Source organism: Nesoenas mayeri (genome assembly GCF_963082525.1).
Source record: "Nesoenas mayeri genome assembly, chromosome: 1".
Classification (NCBI taxonomy): Eukaryota; Metazoa; Chordata; class Aves; order Columbiformes; family Columbidae; genus Nesoenas; species Nesoenas mayeri.
This window is the reverse complement of record NC_137541.1, coordinates 26,901,695-26,926,179: the sequence shown is the minus strand read 5'-3', so window position 1 is coordinate 26,926,179 and position 24,485 is coordinate 26,901,695. Positions and strand designations below refer to the sequence as shown.

Genomic DNA, 24,485 nt, shown 5'->3' with positions numbered 1-24,485 from the left:
ATAATAAAGACGTGGGGGGAAAAAAGAAAAAGAAAAGAAATAAAAAATAAAGTTGCACGGCCTCGGTGTTTTTCTTTAATTTTTCTTCTTCTTTTCCTTTCAATTCCCCCTTCCCCGCAGCCTCTCGCTGTTTCCCCGCGTGTCATCACGCAGCCGCCGGGGCGGGGGGCCCAGCCCGGCCGGGGCCGCAGCACCGCGGCGTGTGTGTCCGTGTCCGTGTCCGTGTCCGTGTCCGTGTCCCCCGCGCCGCCGGCTTGGGGACCTCGGGACGAGTTTTCTGCGCTCCGCTCTGGCCTGCCCGCCCCTGGAAGGCAGGAGGAGGAGGGAGAGAGTTGCGAAGGGACGTGGCTTTGCCTAAAAACCCACCCGCCCAGCCGGAGCTGCGGGGGGAGGCCGGGGGTGTCCATTTTAGCGGGCGGGCGGTGCTCCGGGAGGGGGGAGCCGCCTCGGGAGGCGTGAATCATCCCACAAACACACGCTGAGAGGTTGTGGCAGCAGAGAGCAGCGGTTGGGTCGATTTTTTCTTTTTTTTTTAATTTTTTTTTTCTTTCCCCAAAAAACATGGCTGAAGCTGGGACGGGCTTTTTGGAACAGCTGAAATCTTGCATCGTCTGGTCCTGGACTTATCTCTGGACGCTCTGGTTCTTCATCATGCTCTTCCTGGTCTACATCTTAAGGGTACCCCTGAAAATCAATGACAATTTAACCACAGGTACGGTGCGATCATCCCCGCGGTCCTTTCACCCCCGGGGGAAGGGGAGGTCGGGCTGCCCGCGGGGGAGAAAACCCACGGGAAGGCTCGAGTGTTCCGTCCCGTTAAGGGCCGGGGGGTCGGGGCAGTAGGGTGGTTCTCCCCTTCCCCGAAGGGGTTTCCCGGGGTGGTGGTGGGTTCCCGGGGTCCCCCGGGCTTCTGCGTTTTCTCCGCAGCACGTTGCGTGCTGGTACCAGTGGGATTTTGTCAGGGCTGGGTTGAGTAAGTGTTAGCTTGTGGTTGAGTCTTGACTTGGTGTAGTTAGCTCAGGGAAGGCTTGAAGGTACGCGGAGAGCTCAGCTGAGTTTCCTCCTGGAGGTGGGAGCCTTAAAGTAGCTGTGCTGTGGCAGGAACGGGCTGTGGAAATGCCAGCGTCACCCAGAAGGTGCTTTGTGGTGGGCAGAGAGACCATGTCCCGGTGGTGTGGCACTCTCTGCTGGCTTTGCCGGCCGAGTGAGCCAGCGGAGGGATGCTGCTTGGTCCTTGTGCCAGCCGACCTCCCGCTGCTCCCGGGTGTGAGGGGCACTGGAGGGGCTGCTCTGGCTCCTCCCTTGTGCTCTGAGTAGAGGTAAAGAAGTCAAGATGACTTCAGGGGTATAATGCAAACTGTGGCTTTGCCCTAGATGAAGCTTGCTGGAGTTGTATTCCACACTGGACTTCTCCTAAAGGAGTAAACATATTGATTTTTGGCTAGCAGGCTCTTTGAGGAAAAAAAAAGTATGTCTGGTTTTCAAGTAGTGGCTTAAGCTGTTTATAATGGTTTTGCAGCGTAAATGATGAGCAAAACTGTATTTTTCCCCCCACTATGTCATGCTTATTCTGTACTTTTGAGACTAACAGGGAATTGTAGGGGCTTGAGCAAAAAAAAAAATGCAGCTGTTCAATTCACAAGCCTAAGTCAGGAGCAACCAAAAGTAATTTACATCTCGTAGTCCCTTGGTCTCAGTTTGTTTCCATAACAGGCTTATCTTTGATGTGGACTGAGTAAATATGTAAATGCAAACCCATCTTCAGTTACGGGGCGGTTCATTCTTTCTGGGAGCTTTCTTAGGAACAGGTGGCATATGAGGAATTCCAAAGGAAAATTATATTTGTGGAAAATTCTTGGTTGCTTTGAAGCATAAAAAAGAGCTGGTTATTATGGGGAATATGTGTGGATTTGGGTAGTATATGTCATGGAATTAACATATTTCCCCGTAACATTTATATTCTACTTAAGCATTTTTTAACAGAATTAAAACTTTTGTTTCTAGTTAAAAAATGATGTCAGCTTATTCTTCTGGATGATAATAAATAATATGCCTGCAAGTGTGCCAGAAGATTAACACTGTTGCAATGGACTTTGACTGTTAAGACTCACAGAGGCAGTATGGCCGCTACTGTATTGAATCTTTAACTTACGTAGTGTCAGCCAGCCTGAATAAGGCAGGTATGTCTTTATCTTGAAATGGCTTATTTTTCCTTCCTATCTACTGTGATAATTTAATTTCCTTCCCCCCTCCTGCACTGGAGAAGGCAATTTGTTTTGGGGGCAGACGAGATGTAACCCATGTGGCATCCCTCTTGCTGGGAAGCCAGATGTTATCTGAGCACTCTTTACCCGTCTTTCCAGCCTGTTCTTATTTGATAAGCTTTTGGCAAATCCAGCATCAACGAGGAATAATTACAATTAAAAAAAAAAAAAATATTCAGCATACTGCAATTTTCATTTTAAGCGTAGACAGTAAACACAATTAAAACCAGCTTTTAAATACAATTTGGTCAAAATTTTTCAATATGTCCTTGAACCACTATCCTGTTTGTTCTGACTTTGCTGCACACTGGTTGGAACAGGATGTAATTCTCATTACTTGATTCTTAATAATTTATGTAAACGTAAGTCCCAGGTAAACGTTGCAGGCCGTGGTTGTCAAGCAACAATGTCAGGATGCTTTTTATGATCATTTTCACTATTGGAACAAAGTCGCAGATGTCCATTTTTCACTTAATCAAACCCTTCTTATTTTTTTCCTGAGTTTGAACAAACTAATTCTCGATGCATTTTCTCATTTGAAATGTTACTCCAGCCACCTTCAGCTGAGTCATCTTGGTTTTCATTGAAGTGTCCCAAAATGCAAGTGAAATGACAGTATGAAATCTGCAAATCCAAGAGATTTTCACACCTGTGTGTTTTAAAGCATTGAGGGGGTTAAAAAGCCCGAAGAAATTACTAGTAAGTCCCAAAGTGCATGATGAAAATGAGTTACCAGGGAAGAACAACAGGCACAATATGGCTGTTATGCATCCATCCTCTGTTCCTAAGTGGGGTTTATTAAAAAATCAGCACTGTCAATAGCTTGATGGTTTTTTGTCTTGTTTTTCAAAGTTTTTGTGAATGGATTAAAAATGATCTGATTTTATTGTGGATTTTTTTTTCCCCAATTGATCACAATGGGATCCTGTCAGTGGGTTAAGGTTGCTCATGAAGTACCACAGCAACTGGCCTCAGATGTGATACTAATCAAATGGACCTCAGTGATGTGAAAATACAAGTATAAATGTTCCTGCTAAAACGTCTGCATGACGTAAATAAATAATAAGGTGATTAAAAACAATGACTGGGCGTTTTCACAGAATAAGCTGGATCTGTTGGTAAGCTGAGGTCAAACAAACTGGTTGTCAGTACCACCAGACCCAAACTTAAGCAGCTGGTCAGAAAAACGCAGTTCCGCAGGTATGATTTGCACCTCACAAAATAGTGATTTTGAAAGGTTTCAGATGTTTAGATCAAACATCTTACCAGGAGCCCTCAGTGGGCTGCTGTGATACGAGGGACTAGTGTGGCACATATGGGAGAGTGCCTACCAGAGGGACTGGGGCTTCGTGCTGCTGTGTGATTTTGGTTTTCTGTGCCTGATGTCAGTGTTTCTAGAATGAAGTTCAAAAGCTGGAGAACGTAGTGGAAAAATCATTTAAGGGCTGGAGAGAAGCATCAGAGATTTTGCTTGGGAAGTGACTGAGTTAAAGTGAAGAGGTATTGTCGTGGAGGAGAAATAAGTGGCCTTTTAGTCATGAAAAGATTAATAAGAATTGATAAATGGAAGCAGAGGGGAAACTCAATTTAGTCATAATCAGGCGTTAATTTTTAATGAACCGTGGATTAGCTACTAAAGGAACCTGTGGGTTTCCCATGTCTGAAAGTCTTCAGATCAGATGGCCGCATCTGAGTCACTAGTGTTCATACAGCCTTAAATCGGTTTCCAGCAAGGACTTGGGCAGCAGGCTGTGCAACGGTAGCGGTCAGGGTAATTATGGATGGTTTCACCAAATAGTCCAATGGTCACTTCTAGCTGTAAGTTTTATAAAGATGAAATGTGCAGCCTTATTTTCCCCTTCTTTTGATGTTGTACAGATGTGCATGCCCCCCACATTGGGTAGCTGCAGTCAGTCATTCTGCATGTTTCATTGAGCTTCCAGGCTTGAAAGTCCTTGCAGTTTGGAGTAGCATAATTTCCATATCCTCAGCAGAGTAGATTACTGTGATATAATCAAAGAGAAATCTAGTCTGTCATATTAAAATATTCATGTTAAATCTTCTTGTGGTGTTTCATGGGGGTTTTTTTTGCATTTTATTGAAGCTTGATGCACAAATCAAATCATAAAAACCTTTATGAATAAGACTGTTTGAACTATTATAACTGTACCATACCATTAGCCAGGAAGCAAGAGAGGAGACTTAATATGCCAGGCTGAAATAGTAAATGCAGAATAAGTAGCTGAGGAAGCGGATGTTATAATCTTATTCCAAAATAATTAACATAAACATTATTATTTTATATAACATGCTGTATTTTCCTCCCAAGTTGGCACTTGCACAATTTCCGAATGCCACATTAATCTGAACTAAGACACACCTCTTCTAAAAATGTGAAACCCTGCTTGTTTTTCCTGACTTAACAGTTTGGCTTTCTAGTCATATCCTAAGAAGGAGAAAGTCTCAGAAGTTAAACAGTTTCTGATTATCGTATTTATCCTTTCAAAGCAAAACAGAAGGATTTAGTAACCAGAGCGTTAAGTGCAACTGGCTTGTGATGAGGCAGAAAGGAGGAAACCTTTGGGTTGCTGAGGGTAGAGAAATCAGAAAACCTGATTTCCTAAAAGCGTGGATAAAAAATATCTGAGTATGAGCTCTGGGTTGAATCCAGCTCTGTCAGTGTCTGCCGAGTATTACTGGCCATCTGTGGGACACCCCATTTCAGCTGCACTGGAGCATCGCCCCATACTCTTACCAGCTGAACATCTAGAGAAGGGAGGGTTAGAAGCCTGCAGCGTGACAGTGAGTAACTGTGTCCTGCCCCGAGGTCAGTGAGCCCAGGAGAACCACAGCTGATAGAGCAAGACTACGTCACCTTGGTGAGGAGCTGGTGGCTGTGACAAAGTTGTGTTCTGGGGAACACAGTGTGTTTCTTCATTATGATTCTTTAATTATTATTCTGGTGTTCCTACTGAAATAATTGCCTAGAGTTTTAATTAATGTGGGATTTGTGACCATGTAATAGGCTTCTCTTAGAGCCCAGCACTGGAAACACTGTGCACGGTGCCAGCCATCTGGAGAGGAGAAAAGGGGCTGATGTGCAACAGCACCTGCAGCACTGGCCAGTGCCGGATTACTGACTCACGGTCAGGGTCTGTGCGTGCACGGACAGGAGGACAGAGCAGACATGTTCAAATTGTCTCTTTTGTTCCCTGTAAAATTAGGATAACAACATTTTCTCTTCACCCAAAAGTCCTCCTGAAGACGCAAAACAGAGAGACTTTTAGGCAGCCAGAAGCTATGGTGATCTTGTCCACCTCAGATGCATTCACTGATGTGTTCATTGCACAGGCTACGGTAAATGAAGCACTCAGACTTCTCCTGTCTCATTGAACCCTCATTTTATGAAAACTATCCAGTATTTAACCATGCAAGAAAGCTGGGTGTGATGCTACAAACAGAAATACTGTGGGAGGTGAAGAGGTGGAGCATGGCTCTCAGCTTTAGGCTGTGCTGTCTTAGCGTTGTGGTTGCTGTCAATGAAGCCCATTTTGTCTTTCTGATCTTCCATTCCTTGGCTTCCTGACCTTGCAGATATATTGATCAACAGCAGTACAATAAGTATCTTTTCATTCCCATGGTCTCAAATTCAAGTAGCAGCAGCAAACAGTCGCCTGTTATTAAAATTTAACTAATGATCGCTTTTTTTCCTGCTGCTGATATTTGGCCATGTGGAGCTGCGTGTGCACAGACCTACGGTGCTAAACCACCCTTAGGGCTGAAGGTTTTTTGTTGGCTGCGGACACTGGGGCTGGGGCTGCGGATGCCTGCACTGTGTGCTCGGTCTCCATCGTGTGTGTCGTGGTGTGTTTGCTGTGATAGCGTCTTGACAGCGTGGTCAGGAGGTGTTATTCCCCTTCATAAATTTAAGCCTGGGAAGGTAATCATGAGGGTTGGAAAACATTAACCTGATGAAGGCCAGGGAATTTGAAATGGGTTAAAAACAAGTGATCAGCTTCCTTGCTTTGAGAAGAGCTGAAGGAGAGTTATTTTTGCGTTTGTGGACTTGCTGGTAGTTGCTTGGCCTTTTTTCAGAGTCATCTGCCATCATTGTGATGGGTTTCCCTGTAAGCATCTGCTGTGTGAACTACAGAAGTGAGTGTGGTGGTGTGACCATGGAAAATCCAAAGCAAAATTTCTATGCCACCAAAAGGAGATGGAGAAACTTGTAACTCCCTGCAAGTGCAGTGTTGAGGGGTTTTTTTTCTGTATGAACTAGACTATTGAAAGTAAAATTTAAATTGCATGACTGCTTCTGGCAAGGCGGGCATTAATTCTGCATTTGGATTTCACCGAATAAACCATATCAGTAATATATATAAGTATAGATAGTTTGCTCATTGACTCCGAATCACTTGTCTTTTAATTTTTTTGCATTTCTCAGAATGTCCCTTTCTGCTGATCTTATTTTTCTGCAGTCCTAATGGAATTAAAGTAAACAGTGTTCTGTTTACTGTTAACCTCCATCTTCAGTTGTACTGGTTACAGCACTGTGAAGCATTTGTAGTGGCTGCTGAGCCTCCAGACAGGGTTTGGATGTTAGAGGTTTCTTTGATCTGCCTTTTTGGGGTTTGCAAAAAATCAGTTATTACCTGAACGTAGGCTAATGTTCAAGAGGTTATTATAAAACACATTTTAACCATTTTAAGCACGTGTATTTTCAGCACGTTACACGTGGAAACTCACCCTTTAATTTTTATGGAAAAGAATATGACGAGCATGGAAGTCGTGTTATTTTTGACAAAAGTCTGCATAGGTGAAACTTGGGATTCTTGTGGGTGGAGAAGCCCTAAGAAAACTTGTTAGATCAATTCCTGATGGATACAGCATACTTGTTTTCTGTGAATTTTGGCATTTCTTCATGAGTTTGAGTTTTTGAATGAGCTTAGGTTTTCAGTCAGTTTCAGATGCAGGAAACTGAGTGAAGTTTGTAGCAAATGCAAGCATTTCAGAAAACACTTCTTCAAGAAATTGACTTTAACACTATTGAAGCTCTAGATGACTTGCAGCCAGTATTTGAGGGGAATTGTGTGAGAGCCTTCGAAATAATATTTGGTAACATCTTGAGTGAGCTTACTGTAGCACTGGCTGATATGCAACCATGGAGTTGTACTGCCAGTTTCTAACTGCAGTCTCATGTCCTCCATGTGCTCATGAAAATCTTCAGAAGTGCTCTTAAAACTGCATATATATAGTGGGATTTTCCCAAAGCATCCACCGAGTGCCTGGATAAATTTAGCCCAGAAGAACATAAACCTCATTGTCCACAGAGGTCGTAGGTCCCAATTGTCTGAGCAGCTGCAAGAATACTATGATTCTAAATTAAAGGAAAAAATTAGAATAGGTAAGTTTTTGTGTGGTTGTTTTGTAAACAAATCAAATTTCTAGGTCAGAAATCTGCATTTGTGAAAGATGCAAGAAGTGCTGTCAGTGCCTAAAGGGCTGAAAAGAGAAATACATAATTCTGTGCCAAAGCTCTACATTAAATGAAAACCAGAAGGATGTGATGCCTGCCTTGAGAGCACCTAGCATGATTTAGGAAGATGATGTTGCATAAACCAGGGATTTTTAGGGGAATGGTATGCTGTGTTTTAAAATGGATTCTGAAAACTGCAGCATCTCTGAGAGGAACCAGGCAGAGTCCAGCGAAAGCACATTGCTAGTGTGAGGAAGCTCAAAGTGTTTACCAAATCACTGAGAAGCTACAGAAGCAACTTGAGGGTGGCTGAGGAGGACTGAGAGCTTTAATCTAGTTGACAAACATATAGTGCATTTCCTAAATATCTGGAGTTAAAATACATGTGTTACACTTGGCAGCATTGGGGGTCAACTATGTAGTGGGAAGGTACTAAAGTAACCTTTAATACAAGGGAGACAAATCTTGCAGAAACACGTGGCTGCAAGCTGGATCCAGAGGAATTCACATGCAAAGTATGTTTTTAAAGGAGATTTTTGAAGATGTGTGTGTTTGGACTCGACTGCCATGGCAAGCAATGCTGTGGCTTTGCAGCTGTGGCTATCGTGGATATTAAGACCGTCAGTGTAATGACGATTGCCAAACTCCATAGAGGGGGAATGGCAGTGGAATCTGAGGGCCTGTGATAAATAGGAGAGCTGACTAGTAAAAACACAATCACATTGAGATTAAAAAGAACCAACACCCATCTGGGAGCGATTGCTGACGGTGTGCAGGCACCTTGTGCAAGCACGGGGCTCTGACAGTCCCCGGACGTGCCAGGACGTCTCTGAGCGTGCCAGACCGCCGTCCACACCGAGCCCAGGCTCTCCATGTGCACTGCGGTCAGCGGGCAAGCTCAGTGCTTATGGGAGAGTTATTTGTCTTGTTGGCAAGTGCTAAAGCAAATAAAACCACCCAGGTGGTGACTTACATTCGATGATTGAGCAGTTCTCCTGGACTTAAATCTACAGAAATGAACATGATCATCAGAAAACGATGAAGACAGTATTTTCTGTGCAGCAGCCACAAGTCAGGATTCAGCTATTTAATAACAAGGCTAGTTGTTTAGGAAGATATTTTATATTTAACAAAATAAGCCCATACTCTGACATCTGTTGGTATGTTGAATACAGCTGATACTTACGTTAAACTGTACAGGGAGAAGCAAGGCAGAGGGAGACAAGACCCTGATCCTGCAAATCTTTAATGGTACGACTTGTTCTGCAAACATAGGTCCAGGGATTTACTGCAAAGGTAACTAATAGGCATGAAATTTCAGTGACTAGGACATAAATAGTTTACAAATGTACTGCAGGAAGCCTCTAGCAAAACTGGGGATAGAGTCCCCAGTTTCTTCCATCCCAAGGCAGTTTTACCTCTTGTAATTTGATGTTTCGCATCTAAGGTTTACCTTTTGTACTGGAGCTACTTCAGGAACGTATTCAGGGCACTTGTCAAAGAATTTAAGATGGAACCTGACTTTGTCCTGTGTCCAGACTGTGAGGTGCTTGCGGGATGCTCCTTCTCTGCTGGCTGTTAAAGGGGGTGTCTGAAGGCCCCTTCCAGCTGTTTCTAAATTAGCTCTTTGTGGCACTGGCGGCATATACTGAAAGATTGTATTATAAACTCCAGTCCTCGTGTCTGTGAAGTGTCATGTGGACGACCGAAGCTGTGTAAATGCTAATGAGTGAAAGTTGCTTTGTAAACTCCCAGCACAGGATAATTGGATTTTTTTGTGTGTTTCTTAGTTGGGCACTGCAGAAGGGTGACCAGTTTTAACACCGAGAACACTCAGCTAAGCAACGATAATGCGTTTAAAGACAAGAGTTAATGTCATGCTTTCAGCAGACAGAACAAACAATTTGTTACTGTTAAACCCAAGGAAAAGACCTAAATTTAAAGTCCAAATCAAAACTCGCCAGCTGCTGTGAGAAGACAAAGATTTATTATTGCAGAGTCTAAACTGGAGATCTGTCACTGTGGTAAATTCAATGCTTAAGTGATTAAGTGCACTTAAATATACCAATTAGAAGGATGAAAACTATAGGGCAAAAATGAAATGCAGCCATCGTAAGATTCCTTTTTCTGCACAGTGTGCCAGGTGCAGCCATGAGATTTAGTTTCCAGCTCACTTTCTAGAAATAAAATTGGCTTATTAAATGTCAGGCCTGTTAGGTTGATATGTTAGGTCTTGTGCTCAGCAGCAAGATACTCAGAGATCAGATTTAAAGCACAAGAAATGTTAGCATTGTTGTAGTTTTATTTTGTAAAGCTACCATTCATTTCTCAAGAAAATGTGCTTGTAACCTGAGAGTGGTATAGACATTGATCTTCATGTAACTAAATGTTTTGGTGGCACTGCCTGTATGTTTTATGCTGAGACCTCAGAATTGTTTACAGCATGGCTTGGTCTGGAGCAAGGTTATATGATCTACTAATGCACTTAACCATCCATGTGAAATTTCTCTTGCTATTTTTAATTCTGAAGTGAACTTGATAGCAGCATACCCAGCTGGTATGTTTTACACAAATCTCAGATTAGAGTCCCAGACTAGTCATTTCCTTGGTTTGGGGGGAGAAGGTTAGAACAGACCGCATTCAGAGAGGGCATGCAGCTGGCCTGGCGCACCCTGCACAGGGGACAAGGGGGCAGAGAGTCCCCAAGTGCGACTCAAGCGGCTTCTCAAGCAGAAACCGACTTGGCACACAGCGGCAGGATGTTCCAGGTGAGCTGCTGAGCCCTCCCTGCTGCAAGAAGGAGCTGAGGAGGTCTCATGCAGGGCTGCACTGATGCAGACCTACCACTTCTAGGAGCCATGTCTCCATGACAGAGCTTGACTTTATAATAGAATCACCGAATCATTTTGGTTGGAAAAGGCCTTTCAGGTCACTGAGTCCAAGTGTTAATGTAGCACTTGTCAAGTCCACCTTTAAACCGTGTCCCTAAACTCCACATCTACGCCTGTTTCAAGCATCTCCAGCAATGGTGACTCAACCACTTTCCCTGGGCAGCCTGTTCCAGTGCCTGACAACCCTTTCAGTGAAGAAAGGATTTATTTGCCTGCTGAGGGGAGACTCCTTTGCCATGCAGCATTGAATGGTGTAGAAGTGCCTTCTGGTCCCTATCAGTCTGCCCAGCACTTTGGGTTAGGACAAAGGAGGAACAATACAAGCACAGGAGAATTTCTTTAGCAGTAAATATCGTCCCACATACTCATAACTTGGTTTTCGCTCCAGAAATCCTTGCTGAGAGTCTATGGTTCTAAACAGCTGTGTTATCAGTAGCTCCTAAACTTGTGTGTGTAGTCTTCAGTGGAACACAAGACATGAGGAGTTCTTATTAGCTCCAGTACTTCTGAAGATAACTAGACTGGGGGATTTGCCTAGACCTGACGAGTGAGGATTTGGCCTCTGTTACAGGCAAGGGTGTTTCATCAGTGGCTCTACAGGAGCCAGGATTTTCACCCTTGGTGTCCTAGCCTGACTCCCTGGCCTCCTGTGCGGAGTAGGTAGGGGCTGTGCTGTGTGGGACTGCAGAGGTGGACAGGGCTCTCTGTGTCCCTGACTCCAGTCCTCAGTCATACTTTACGTTATTTTCCCATAAACCACTGCACTGAAAGATATTTCTGAAACTTGACAGCTTTGATGGTTAAAAACCCTGGTCTTGCTCTAGCCCATTGGTATTCATGGCTGGTTTGCATGCATTTGCCCTCATGACAGCTCCCTCCTTTACCTTCAGAAACTGTACTGCTGCCATGAGGGCTGGTTCCCAATGCACTTACATGGGATTTTCCTTTCACATCCTCCCATTGTGAGGTTGAGTCAGGCTGTCCCAGCTTGCTCTCCTAAAATGACTGTGTGTCCTTGATCATACTTGTAATTCTCTACTCTTTCATTTTTTCATCCATTTCATAATTGGGTAACCAACATTGTATGTCATACGCCAAGGTAAAGCTTCATTAGCTGCCTTATATAGTGTAATTAATCTTTCTCACTTTCCACTGGGAATACTTTGCTGTGTAATCATATGGTTAAAATTACCTTTTTTGTGTCGATATCTCCTTGGTGGATTGTAGCAGTATGTGGTCATATACTAGATGTAGACCTGTCACGCCAGCCGACCAGCTGCGAGCAGAAACCCGTCCTGGTCCCTTGCCCTTTGCACCGTTAACTTTGATCCAGTTTTTCTGGCAGCTCATACAAGCCTTCTGCACCCTCTGGCTTTAGTAATGTGGATGTTCCGTAAGGTTCAGTTGACAGCTCCATGGGCTCTCCTCATGCCCAGTGCTCCCAGGCAGGCTGCGGGTTTCTCCGTCTCTGCCACTTGCTCCCTCCTCCCCACGTCTCCTGTTGTCACTGCCTTCCTGTGGCACTCTCAAATACTTTACTGAAATCCAGACACTTTTGAGCTACCAATTTTTCTTGGCTTGAAAACTAGCTATTTTTAATAAAGTGACACATCTAGCTGGTCTGGCATGATTTATTTATTTTGTGTTTTATCCAACTTTTCATTTACCTTTGTTCCCTAATTTATTATTATCTTTAAAATTCTGAAGTTTCACACTGTACTGCTTTGCCAGTATTGCAGTAGCTTGGCTCTGCATATTAAATATAGAAATATGAGGTATTCTGGCATAGTGTGTTGAGTTTCAATTTATTAAAACTGTCTTAATGCTGGGCTTCATTTTTCAAATGCCACTTCTTTCAGTAAGATGATTGATATATATTCCCTTCATCTCACACTCAGCCATGTCTTGAATGTGTTAAGCTCTTTGAATTATGTCTCTGTTTCTCCTGTCACAATATCCCTTTTCTTGCACTTTTATTATTTTTTTCCTCCGCATTCAACAATTTTGTTCCTATTCAAAAGTGAAGTAAGTATCCACTTTGTTTTGGGGACTACTGAATCCTATTTCTTACCTTGCTGTCTCATTATTTATTTTGTTGGAGTAATCTTTCTAGTTTGCTGGGTTTACTTTGATAAGTGTTTTTATACAACTCTTCGGGTATATCTCAGTCTGACGCTTAGCAGATACAATTTTATTTCTGTGCCCTTTGTCCTTACTGAAGCAGAAAGGAATCTTTGAACATCCCAGATCTTGTGGGTGTTACATGTATAGGGCTGATGTTGCTTTATTTTAAAGCCTTGGCTGATAGATTGGAGTCTGTGAGGTAGAAATGGAATTTAACTTTCCATGATAATTTTGAGAAAGTCTGTGTTTCAATTCTGGCCTCCTTGAAGCAGTGGGCAAAGCTTCTACTCACTGTGATTAAACCACTATGTTTCCCTGAGGGTTTTTTGGCAGTAGTTCCCTGCAGAAGAAGGTATTTAGCATGAATGACTCCCAGACAGCCCCCAGCAATTTGAAATAAGTCTGCACATTTGCTGCCTTCCTGTGTTTGGAACATCAGAGGTATCAAGAAACTGAGAACTGATAGCAGTGCAGGTTGGACAGCGTTAAATAAGGATTTTTAGTGAGCATTAGGTGTTAAAAAAAAGCCGACTTGTCTGAAGCTAAACTGTGAAGTTTCTCAGGTGCTTTTATGTTTAAAGAGTTTTGATCAGTTATCTTCCCACACAATTTTTTAAGTTCTTGAAGTTGCAAGATGAATTTTCACTTTTACAAGTTATTGCAAGTTTTCTGACAATATGACAAATTTTACACAACATCAGCCAAACCCAGTAATTAGTAAATCATTCAGCTGAAAATTTTAGGTGCTTCCAATACTGTTCTACTGTCTTCCAAAACTCATGTAGATCTAAAATTCCCAATCTCTCTGCAGGCCACATTCAAGCTTGCAGTGACTGGTTCTGGAATAACATCCTTATAGGCAACTAGTTTTATTTAGGTTTCTGAATAATTATATATCACTGTCCTCTTTGTGTTTGAGGGTCTAGGTTTATAAACACACAGTCCACAAATGTCAGTTGGGATGCAGCGTCAGTGATGTGCAGAACCAGTCAGTGTCATTTGCTACTTTCTTTAGGTGAGATAGTAATACAGGCTTGAAATACTTATCTTACAGTATATTCATTACAAATCTGTTCTTCCCTAGATACAGCGGAGTTCTTCTCACTGGATGGCAGAAATACCTGGGTTTGTACACCTCTGTACTCTCCACTTTACTGCAGGGCCGTTTGGGGCCATTTTGTTTGTTGGCGCAAATGGATTTCAGTATCACAGTATCACAGTATGTTTGGGATTGGAAGGGACCTCAAAAGATCATCTAGTCCAATCCCCCTGCTGGAGCAGGAACGCCTAGGTGAGGTCACCAGCTGGCTGTTGTAGGATGGCTCAGGAGCTGTAAATGCTGACCCAGCTTGGTTTATCGGGGGGGGAGCAGCTGCTGCACTGGAGATCACCCAGGGTGGTGGGATCTCAGATTTGCCCATCCACGTGGTGACCCCTTTGCATTTTTGCAGTGGGCCCATAGAACTGCAGAGGGGTTGGCTGGTTTAGCCCAGGGTGAACACTGGAGACTGTCTTCTTATGAACAACCAACCTAAATAACTGGGCTCAGGGCGAACTCACAGACAGCTTCTCTGGCCATTGAGCTCCCTTACACACACAGCGCTCTGTAAAGTGCAGTCGTCCTCTTTCTGACACGCATGCACGTGGCCCTTCTACACAGGCACAAAAATAAATAACAGTAAATGAATAAAGAAAGACCTGCCAACCAAACCCTCTCTTGTTTAATTTTGTGGGTTTTTTTCCTTTTCTAATATAATATGACAGAGAAGTATTTAAGGGACAAGAACGAAATTTTATGAAGCCTTTTCTCTCAAATGCCTTTGTTTTAGTTGCGAAGTGGCTGATGGTGTCCAAGGGGGGTGACGTCCCCTTGCTGAGCCCCACAGAACAGGCATTGCTGGCTGTGACAGCGGCAGTCCTGGGTTTAGCCCTTCAGAAACCTTCTTGCATAAGGATCAGAAATTCATTGCATTGCCAGAGTAGGTAGCGATGCGCCTTGTGAGGGATGAGCTCTGCAGGTCTCTGGATGTATTTTTGTTTGTATACAGCAGCTGTGCTGTATAGCTTTGCCCTCACCAGCTGTGCCTGAGCCTGTGCGCTTTGTCCTCTTCCTTTCCACCTCTCTGCTTAGATTTTTATCTGCCTTTGGTCTTCAAGGTAAAAAAAAAATTGGTATTAAAAGTATCTTCTCTGTTCCTGTTCATAGTGTTAATTTGTTTGGGGTGTGTATTTTAAACATGCAGACTGGAATTATATCTGCAGGGCAGTGTTTTCAGAAGCACCCATCGTATTTCATCACCTAGTTGCTTTAGCTTGCCATTAGTTTACTTATTAACATGTACTTATTATTATACTCCTTACAATAAGCATAGTCATAAAGCAGAGAGTGCTTTACTAACTGTAAGAAAATCATTAAATATCTGAAGTACAATATATTATGTGCATCTATAATGGCACAATATCCTTTTACTAGTACACTAGTGTAATTCTGTACTGTGTGTGGTAGCCGTTGCTTTTGCAGGAAGTTCCACTGTCAGTTTGGTATAAAAGTTAATATTAATGAGAGATGTGAGAACATCATAAGATAATAATAAACAAAAAATACATGCCAGTTCAAACAAATTGTGTTACGGTGTGTTTGCTTTCCCTGAATGCCGTAATTCAGCAAAATGAACGTTGGCTGACTTGGGTCCTCAACATTGTTATTGAAACATGGGTCACTCTGGTCAGGGAATTGCAACACAGTGTGGCAGTAGATAGGAACAATCAGAAGTTTTAATTCTGTTCTTAACTTATAGTGAACAGAATAAGCTGCAATTTTTATTTTTTTAATTTTTTTATTTATTTTTTTTTTACAGAGATCATTAACTTTACCATTTGGCATGTTGTAGTTTAAGTTTGATAGAAAGCATTCATTGAATTTGCTTACGAAGGGGATAAAATTGTACTTTCGATTCAGTGGATGTTTATCATGCAGAAAACTAACTAGGAGCCAATGCACTTGCTTTTGAATCACCTCCATTTCCTAGTGGTTGCTATTTGGGTGGGAACAGTAAGAATAGACTTTTGTTCTACACCATTGGTTTGTAGGTATTTTTTCCCCTCATGTTTGCCAGTTCGCTTCTATTCCTTTCCTTAGTGCATCAGCTGGGCCCTGCAGCGTGCCTTGCCTGCACTGCCTTAAACACATTTTACATGTGATGATCCACAGTAATGTGGGCAGAAGTGGAAAAGTCCATGTACAGCTTATGCACTAGAGGGCATCCTGTTAAAGATGCAGGAGACATTCAGGGACGAGGAGAGGTGGCTCTGGCCTGTGGGAACCATGGTCTGAAAAAAACATAGGTCTGTTTGTGTATCAGACACCTAATGAAGGGTCATCAACAGTTTCAATTAGTGGATACATGCACACACAGACACAGCCCCATGCAGCAAAGCTGTGAATGTGATGGATCCCCTTCATGCGCAAGCAGAGATCCTTAGATGGCATTCTGCTGCATCAAATTATCCATAGAGGGGTAGAGTTAAGTTTAACAGTGGCACATAATAGGTAAGAAGTGTAGTTGTAAGGCCATTCTCCAGCTCAGGTAAGGCAAAGTCAAGTCCCACCCTTGACATTCAGAAGTCTGCCTGTGAAGTGGTCCTGTATATTGTTTTTACAAGGTCAGACAAAATATGACGTTCATGAGAACCAGGTCCTGGGCTGTGGTAAACTGAAGGAAGAACAGTGATTGCAGTAAAGCCAGCCTCTCCTAAGTAGGACAAAAAGTGGCAAATGCAGGACCAGAAGGCTGATCGTTGACTTAAGACTTCTCATATTTGTCTTCCTGAAGTGATTACTGCAAAATAAGCTAGACTGCGAGTTTGAAACAGTCAGGATGGGGGCTACCTCTGTGTCCCAATGCTTTTGCACTCTAGAGACTTTAAGACAGTGAGGACAATTTACACTGAAGTGCTGAGAAGGTTGCTACTGGCCTGCCTGCCTTTGCTCAGCCCACTGCCTCAACTGTTAAGGTCACAAAGCGCTTTTAGAGACTTAAAGTAATTTTTCAGGCACTGGAAATCTCATGTTAGTTAACTCTGAAACATTGGGTGGCAGCCTAAGGGGATTGAGGAGGTGCCCCTCAAACACCGAGTGCAGGCTGGGCAGTGGGAGGTGAGCAGGCCGCGGCCAGAGCTGCCGGCACAGCATCACCCGCAGCAGAAGGACATCTTTGAAGGTTGGTGCAGAGCATCTCTGCACGTACAGCCCTTCCCTGGACCACGACTTGGGTGCTTTCTTCTGGAACCCAGTATAGGCACAGTCCGATGTGTGCCTGGCTCTGACTGATTCTGTACAAACATCAAAATCAGCTTAATTTCCTGAATGTTCGTTTCTTCTCTGGTTGTTATTAGATAGATCTCATGCGTCATCTGTCTGGGCATTTGTGTATACATGCAGACATATTTTTTGTTGGTGGTTTTGTATATGCACAAGCAAATTAAAGGTGGTGGTTCATTTTTTAATTCTGCCCGGTAACTATGGACACTGATGCAAGTCTTAAAAAATGCCCCTTTTGATTCAGCGTCATCTTCATAGAAGAAGAAGAAGATGTATATTTCTAATTTTTAGCATTTTAGCATTTTTATCAGGTATTTGTCAGGAAAGAAGTCATTGCTTTCTTTTAATGCTTATGTCTGCCTTGCTAAAAGAATTATATAGCATTATATAGAATTTTATAGGTCATTGTTCTTCTATAAATCAAATCAAGCAATCTCTGCTTCTGTTAATTCAGTTTGTTCTCCAGCTGCTTTATGTTCTTTCTCTGGACTGCCATTGATACTTTGTTTATGCACAACAGCATCATTTAAAGATACAAGTATGTAGGTGTTTGCAGCTGCTCAGACTCTTCAACATCAGAGGCCTCTGGAATATTGCATGTCCGCTTCATTGGGATTTTATCCATGAGCTTATTTGGGGAGTTTCAACTAGACTGGGACTCAGGTAACTAGTCTTCATATGGCTGTGGATTAAATACCAGCTCTCACCTATATGTGACCTATCCAGACAGAACAAAGATAAATCTAAGTGGTAAAAGATCAAAAATAGCATTGCAGGTATGGTTTAGAATAGGTTTTACAGTGCTGAGCAGGTCTCAGTGTTTTGTAATGCTACGTCCCCAACTGCTTTGTGGTTATTAAATTGATTTGTGTGTGTGGCTTGTTTTAAGTGAAGAACTGTCTCAACTAAAGAGACTTATAATGAAACATACTAGGTAGAGGCAATTTAAATACTTAAATTTTTTTGTCCGTAAAGTGTTTTAGTAAGAGCAACTGTGGTGTGTTTTTATGACAGATATTCACAAATGGAACAAAAGTATTTGTGTCTACCAAGGCAGCAGCTTAACTACGATATTTATGGAGATTTCAAAGAGAGAATTCAAGAAAACAAATTTGTATGGCTACCAGCAACTCACATTGAATGTCAAGGGCATAGTGATAGGTGGTGTTTTCTTTCAGTGCATCGTCTCCTACATCTCTTTGCATAATATATATTTCATCTTTGCCATCTCTTGCATTTAACATGGTGTAAAATAGCATGTGCATTGAGTCTGGCTGAGACAGAGTTAATGTTCCCCATAGCAGCCCTCATAGTGCTGTGCTTTGCATGGGTAGCTGTTAAGGTGTTGACAACACACCAATGTCTTGGCTACTGCTGATCAGTGCCACAACAGCATCAAGGCTGTTTCTCCAGCATTGTCCCCTCACCAACAGGCTGGGAGTGGGCAAGATCTTGGGAGTGTACACAGCCTGGACAGCTGACATGAACTGGCCAAAAGGATATTCCATACCATATGACGTCTGCTCAGCAATAAAAGCTAAGATTATTATGATGATGTTTGACTTCTGGAGCAATAAATAATTTAATTTGCTTCTGCATGTGATCTTTGTTTTGCTTTATTTGCTTTATTAAATACCGTTTATCTTGACGCATGAGGTTTTTTTCCATCTTGTTTTCTGCCCACCCTGTCCTGCTGAGGAGGGGAGTTAGAGAGCGGCTGGGTGGGCAACTGATATCCCTCCATCGTTAACCTATATATTCAAATACAAAGCCTCTTGTCGTCAACAACTGTGACCACTTTAGAATGAATCAGTTCATTGCATGCTGAAGCAACATTGTTGGTCAAGAAACCAGTTTCTGGTATAGCGCTATTTGTAGTTACTTTTGCTTTCTCTGAGAGACCGCAAATAATAAGATGTAGACATTAGCACCTTGTGAATACATTTAACTTTCCATTTAGCTATAGCTTTACTCAGCATGACTGCAGATAAGGGTAGCAGCAAACAATCATTGGAGCTTAAAGAACATTTTTAAAATAAGTACTAAGGTCTCATATTTGTTCTGAAACTGTTTGTTTTATTTTCAGGGAATACTGTTTAATTTAATTGTCTTGATTTTAACTGGAAAGACAGTGACTTTTGCAAAATACATGCCTTGGTAGACAAACCCTCAGCCCTTTCTTAGCTTATCACACTTCTAATGCCAAAAACCAATGGCAAGGTCAGAAGAATTAAAAGAAATTTCCATGTTAAATAGCTTCCTATGGAAGTATTTTTAACAGCTAAATTTGTCCCATTGTGCAACATCTGAAGCTGAGAACATATAAATGAACGTGAAATATTAGTGGGGCTTACCGCATATTTTGCATGAAAAACAATTGTTCATATGTAAAGGAAAAGTCAAATAATGCCTGATGAACTGATACACTTCCCAAGTGTTATCCAGTATCATTTGAGTATCAAGTTCTCATTTGCTCTCCAGATCTGAAATGAGTGATAACTTTCTGTCACACTCTCCTTCCATTTCTGTTTGAATTTACTTTCCTCTTGCTTCAGCCATGTCAGCATGGCCCCTTCCCAAATTGTGTGGCGCATGGAGGAGCATAGAAAATGATACAGAAAGTATTCAAAATCCATGTGTCACTTGCTTTTTACAATTTAGAAAATTAATTTAGGTGAAGAGCTTTTAACATCTAGCTCTGTGGTGAGAGTGAGAACATAGAGCTTCCTTTCCATGCTTGCATCCTTTTTGAAACCCTCAAGGAGCCATTGCAGATAATGTAAAAGGTATTGTATTTTTGCTGGCATATATTTTAATTTCTTCTACTCATGTTTGGAACTAGGCTGTCTGCTTTCCTGGGGAAGGTCTTTTGATTGAAAACAAATTGGCAGGAAGCATGGAGTTTAATTGTCCTGAAAGTTCATTTCCAGTGATGAGACATATGAGTTCAGTGTGTTGTATGGGAGAGTGGGAAATAATGCTTAATAAGCAGGAGGTTGGCATCCAGAGGCTACTGAGAAGCAGTGTCTTCGTTACCAAAACAGTGATTTTTCTCTCTCCCTTGTGCGATATAGTTAACACTCTTTTGCCATACTGCTGTAAAATCTTAGTGGAGGCAAAATCTTGACATTTTTACTCCAAAGGCAAATGAATCACTGGCTGTGTAGACGTGACCTGGGAGTACAGAGAATAAAAATCAACTGAATCACAGATTTCATTCAGCGTGAAAGCCCGAAGCCCTTGAAGCCTCCTGTGCGAAATGCCTCATTGCTGTTTCTCACCTGACTTGTGCTGCAAAACCAGGTATACTTCTGGGCAGATGTGGCAACATGAAGTGATCTGAGTTAGCTCAAACACTTTTTCCATACAGTGGTTTTGCGTGGTTCTGGTTGTGACCTCCATTCCTTGGGCAGGGCTGACACGTGGTTTTCCTGCTGTCCTGTTAGGCCAGGAGACCTGTGGATATTACCCCAGGTGGGGAGAGCAGTGATGATAGCCGTTCGCAGGGACAAATCACTTAACGCCTGACCTGCAGCCAGAAATACCCATCAGACCACAGCCTTGGTCCTGCTTTTGCAGAGCATCACATAGTTATCGTGACAGATTACAGTGCTAACTTGAAAAGAAAAGACAATCTCCTGTTTAAACTTAATATAATGTATGTTGAAAGCTTCTTCAGGTTAGTCTGGAAATCATCAGTTGCCTGTTATCCGTAGAGCAGAGCTTTTAATGTGTTCTTGGTATTTTCAAGCAGCATGGGGTTTTTGTGTGTGCTAATAGGCTGTGCTCCAGAAACCGTGCAGAACCTTGGAACCGCTGTGGTGGAGTCACTCAGGGCATTTCTAGTATTGTTTTGGGGGAGTTTGGAGGTTGGTTATTTTGGGGGGAGGTGTATGTTTTTTCCTGAGAATAGGTAATACTAGATGCACCCAATAACGTGAAAGAACTCTTCTTGAGCAGGTGCCAATCATAATCTGCCTCTCCTTCTTCATCTGTAATTTAACTTCACATGCAAGTCTTTTTGCTGCTCTTCTGAATAGTCTTATTGTAATCCCAGTTTTGAGGTTTGCTGGTTCTCAATTTCAGTATTGTCTTTTTGTAGTGACTACTGCAAGTAAATAATGTGTTTAGTGAAAGCCTGTTTTCTTGTACAGTTCTCAATTTGTCCTTTATTGAACAGCTCCTTTTTTTCAATTGTACTTCTTTATTCTACACGCACTTAGAGTATCCCTTCTCCTTTAACTCTTATGTGACCTAAACAACACAGATTTTTTTAATCTTACAATTTTTATTTCCACTGCTACATCTCCCTCTACAGTGATCTTTTTTGGATAAGGTAGTAATACTCATAAAGTACAGGTGAACTAAAACTCATATAAGAGATTATTTATTTAATATTATTTGCCATTCCTAACGTGACATTTGTTGCCTGACTTGAGATTTACTTTTTTCTGGCTCTGGCTGCAGCTGTGCAGGGAGGGAGGGGATTCTGTTGAGCCGCGTACAGCAGCGCTCAGATTTTCTGCTCAATCTGTTGGTCTGTATGAGGAAAGAAAAAAATGCAGTCATTGTGTTTTAAATTTAGTAACTTCTAGTAATTTTGATGATTACTGAGATCACTTTTCCAATTATAAATAAACCACATTGTTTAAAAATATTTTTGACTAGACTGAGTTCTGTCTCAAAATTGGAACAGGCTGAGGAGAGTTTGGGAAAGAAATTACGGTCAAGTTTTTGCATTCTTAACCGTAAATGGAAACAGAAGGGCTTTGACTGACCAGAAGCTTTAATTTTATAGCTCTTGTAGCTAATGGAAAACATTATTTACTAAAAATGCTGTCAGATTTAGTTTGTCATGCTTCAGAGGTTGCTCTGGAGCTCTGTAGGTGGTCGCAGCCTTGGGCAAACCCTTCCATCTGATGCTTCTGGGACAACCTGGGAAGAACTGAAAGTTGGGTGTGCGTAAGTGTTACATGTCCTCTGGTGTGAATGAAACACGTATCTCAGTGTCATTGTCACTAAGAGAGTAAGGCCAAGCTGGCAGACACTTGAGAATAAGCATGCGTTGTTGCAAAGCCAATTTAAAGTCATTGAAAGCAAAGTCTGAAGAATTAAGTGTCTTCCTTGTCCAAATTGCAAGGAAAAACCTGCAAAGTTTATAGTAGCAAGGTGGTTAGTTGAGCTGAAGGAGAGCTTGCCAGGTAAAAAACAAACAAACAAATCTGGTTACTGCCTCTGTAGCTGTCCTGGATCCATTTACTTCTATGGACTAAATGTGCTGTCCAGTTTATTTACACTGCTTGAAAATCATCCTTCTTTTTACATAGTTTTGTCAAGATTTATGAATTGAGGAGATAGATAGCATGTGACAGGCAGGAAGGTCATTCAGATGAAGTTACTAATATTGCTGCACGTGAGAATACTGGTGGTTTGATGCTCTGGGCCATATCTGTGCCCTTCAGGAGACTCACTGTTTGCTCTCCTCTGTGTACCACACGGCATCTGTGTCTCTGTGCACGTTCCATGAGTCTTACACCTGGGAGATGAAAATTAATCTCCTTCCAGTGTCTGACCATTAAACACAATGTGTGTGTTGGGGTGTCCCTCATACTCTCTCATCCTGGGGCTGGAACACCTCTCCTAGGAAGAAAGGCTGAGAGGGTTGGGGTTGTTCAGCCTGGAGAAGCCTGTGGGGAGAACTTATTGTGGCCTCTCAATATATAAAGGGGACTTCTAAGAAAAACAGAAACATTTTACCAAAGCCTGGAGTGACATGACAAGGGGCAGCAGTTTTAAATTGAAGGAAGACAGGTTTAGATTGGATGTAAGGAAGACATTTTTTATGATGAGCCTGGTGAGACTCTGGAACAGGTCGCCCAAGAAGCTGTTAATGTCCCATCATTGCAGGTGTTCAAGGTCAGGTTGGACAGGGTTTTGAGCAACCCATTCTAGTGAAAGGAGACCATGCCCATGGCAGAGGGGTTGAAGTAGATGATGTTTAAAGGTCCCTTCCAACCCAAACCATTCTATGGTTCTATGATTCTGAAATTGGCCTTTTTGGAAAATCTTTACAACAAGGTGCCCAAATGCTTCACAGCGTTGGGAAATTATAGGTAGTTGACAATTTTAAAAGTTTGATGTTATCATGTACATGAATGTTTCACCCATAACAAGATCCTGACTGCGTGTTGTGGTTTTGACTGTTTAATTTGTATGACGTAGACATTTGATTAATTTTAGCATTACTAATTCTCCCTAAAGCCAAGATTAAAGACCTTTTATGCACTGCTTGCTACTTCTTTTATGGACTTAGAAGAGCCCATAATCTTGGAAGGAATTTCCAGACAGTAGGTGTGTTTGAAAAATCCTGCTTCTCTGTCTTAAATCAGGGCTCCATGCTGAAATAAGGCTCTACAGATTTTTACCAGATATTTGTCTTCCTTCTGCTGTCAGTTTGTTAACAGTTTTTCATCTTTAGTGTTAACCAGAAACAGAAACGTAAGGAATCACTCTTACTTTTTTCTTTATTTACTAGTAAGTGAGAAGCTCGGGAGCCTTTAGACATGTTTGTAACCATGTGTGAAAAATCCCTGTGTAAAGTTATGAATTCCATTCTAGTGTATGAAAACCATTGGTAGTTGCAACTTACGTTCTGGTTCACAGCATTTCTGTCTCAGCACAGATGTGATACTTCATGGGCAGTCAGAGCCAGAGGAGCTTTTCTGGCACGGCAAAGTATGGCCTCGACTCAACAGCTTTTCCATGCAACTGTGGCACTTGTTTTCTGCCAGCAAGGCCTCGACTTTATAAAGTCTCCATGTGTAGTTAGGCAGAAACCAACCACGCTTGTGAGCCGCGATGGATTTCTGCTCTGTGAACTGAACAGATAGCAAGAGAATGCCTTTGAAAAAATGAGATCCCATAGGAATAAAGGCCTTTAACAGACAGAAATCAGAAGGACTTGTGGGTTTTGGGGATTTTGGGTAAACCCAGAGCTTTCGAATGGGATAAGGTCCAACTGGTAGGGTATGTTGGATTTATGTTGTTTTTCAAGGTAAGACATTTATGACTAGTAACCTTGTTTTGTTTAGCTAGTTTCTTTGGATAGATTGTCCCATCTAAGTATGGCAGTGGCTCATCCATATCCCTTCTCTGGGATGTCTGCCTTAAACACCTGGGGCTCCATGAGCCCTGGGTCTGAGCCCATTGGGCTCTGCCAGGAATATGAGGTGAAATCCTATTCATTAGTGATGACAAATTGGTTTTCTGAAGGAATCTAATTACTAAAATAACTGGAGGTGCAATTGTTTTTCTTATTTAATGTGCCATTAATACTGCCGTGGAAAGTGGGTGTCTTTGGGAGCTCCAAGGCCATGGAGATGAATGTCCTCTCCTCCTCAGAGTCCTAC

General features: G+C 42.2%; 1 protein-coding gene across 1 annotated transcript in view; it reads left to right on the top strand.

Annotated features, from left to right (window-relative positions):
* Positions 1-665: 665 nt before the first annotated feature.
* The window catches only part of ST7 (suppression of tumorigenicity 7), a 148,395-nt gene continuing 124,575 nt past the window's right edge, over positions 666-24,485 (top strand). The window contains exon 1 of the mRNA XM_080363192.1: positions 666-678. The gene's annotated coding sequence lies outside the window, so the exon portion shown is untranslated. The remainder of the gene's footprint in view (positions 679-24,485) is intronic.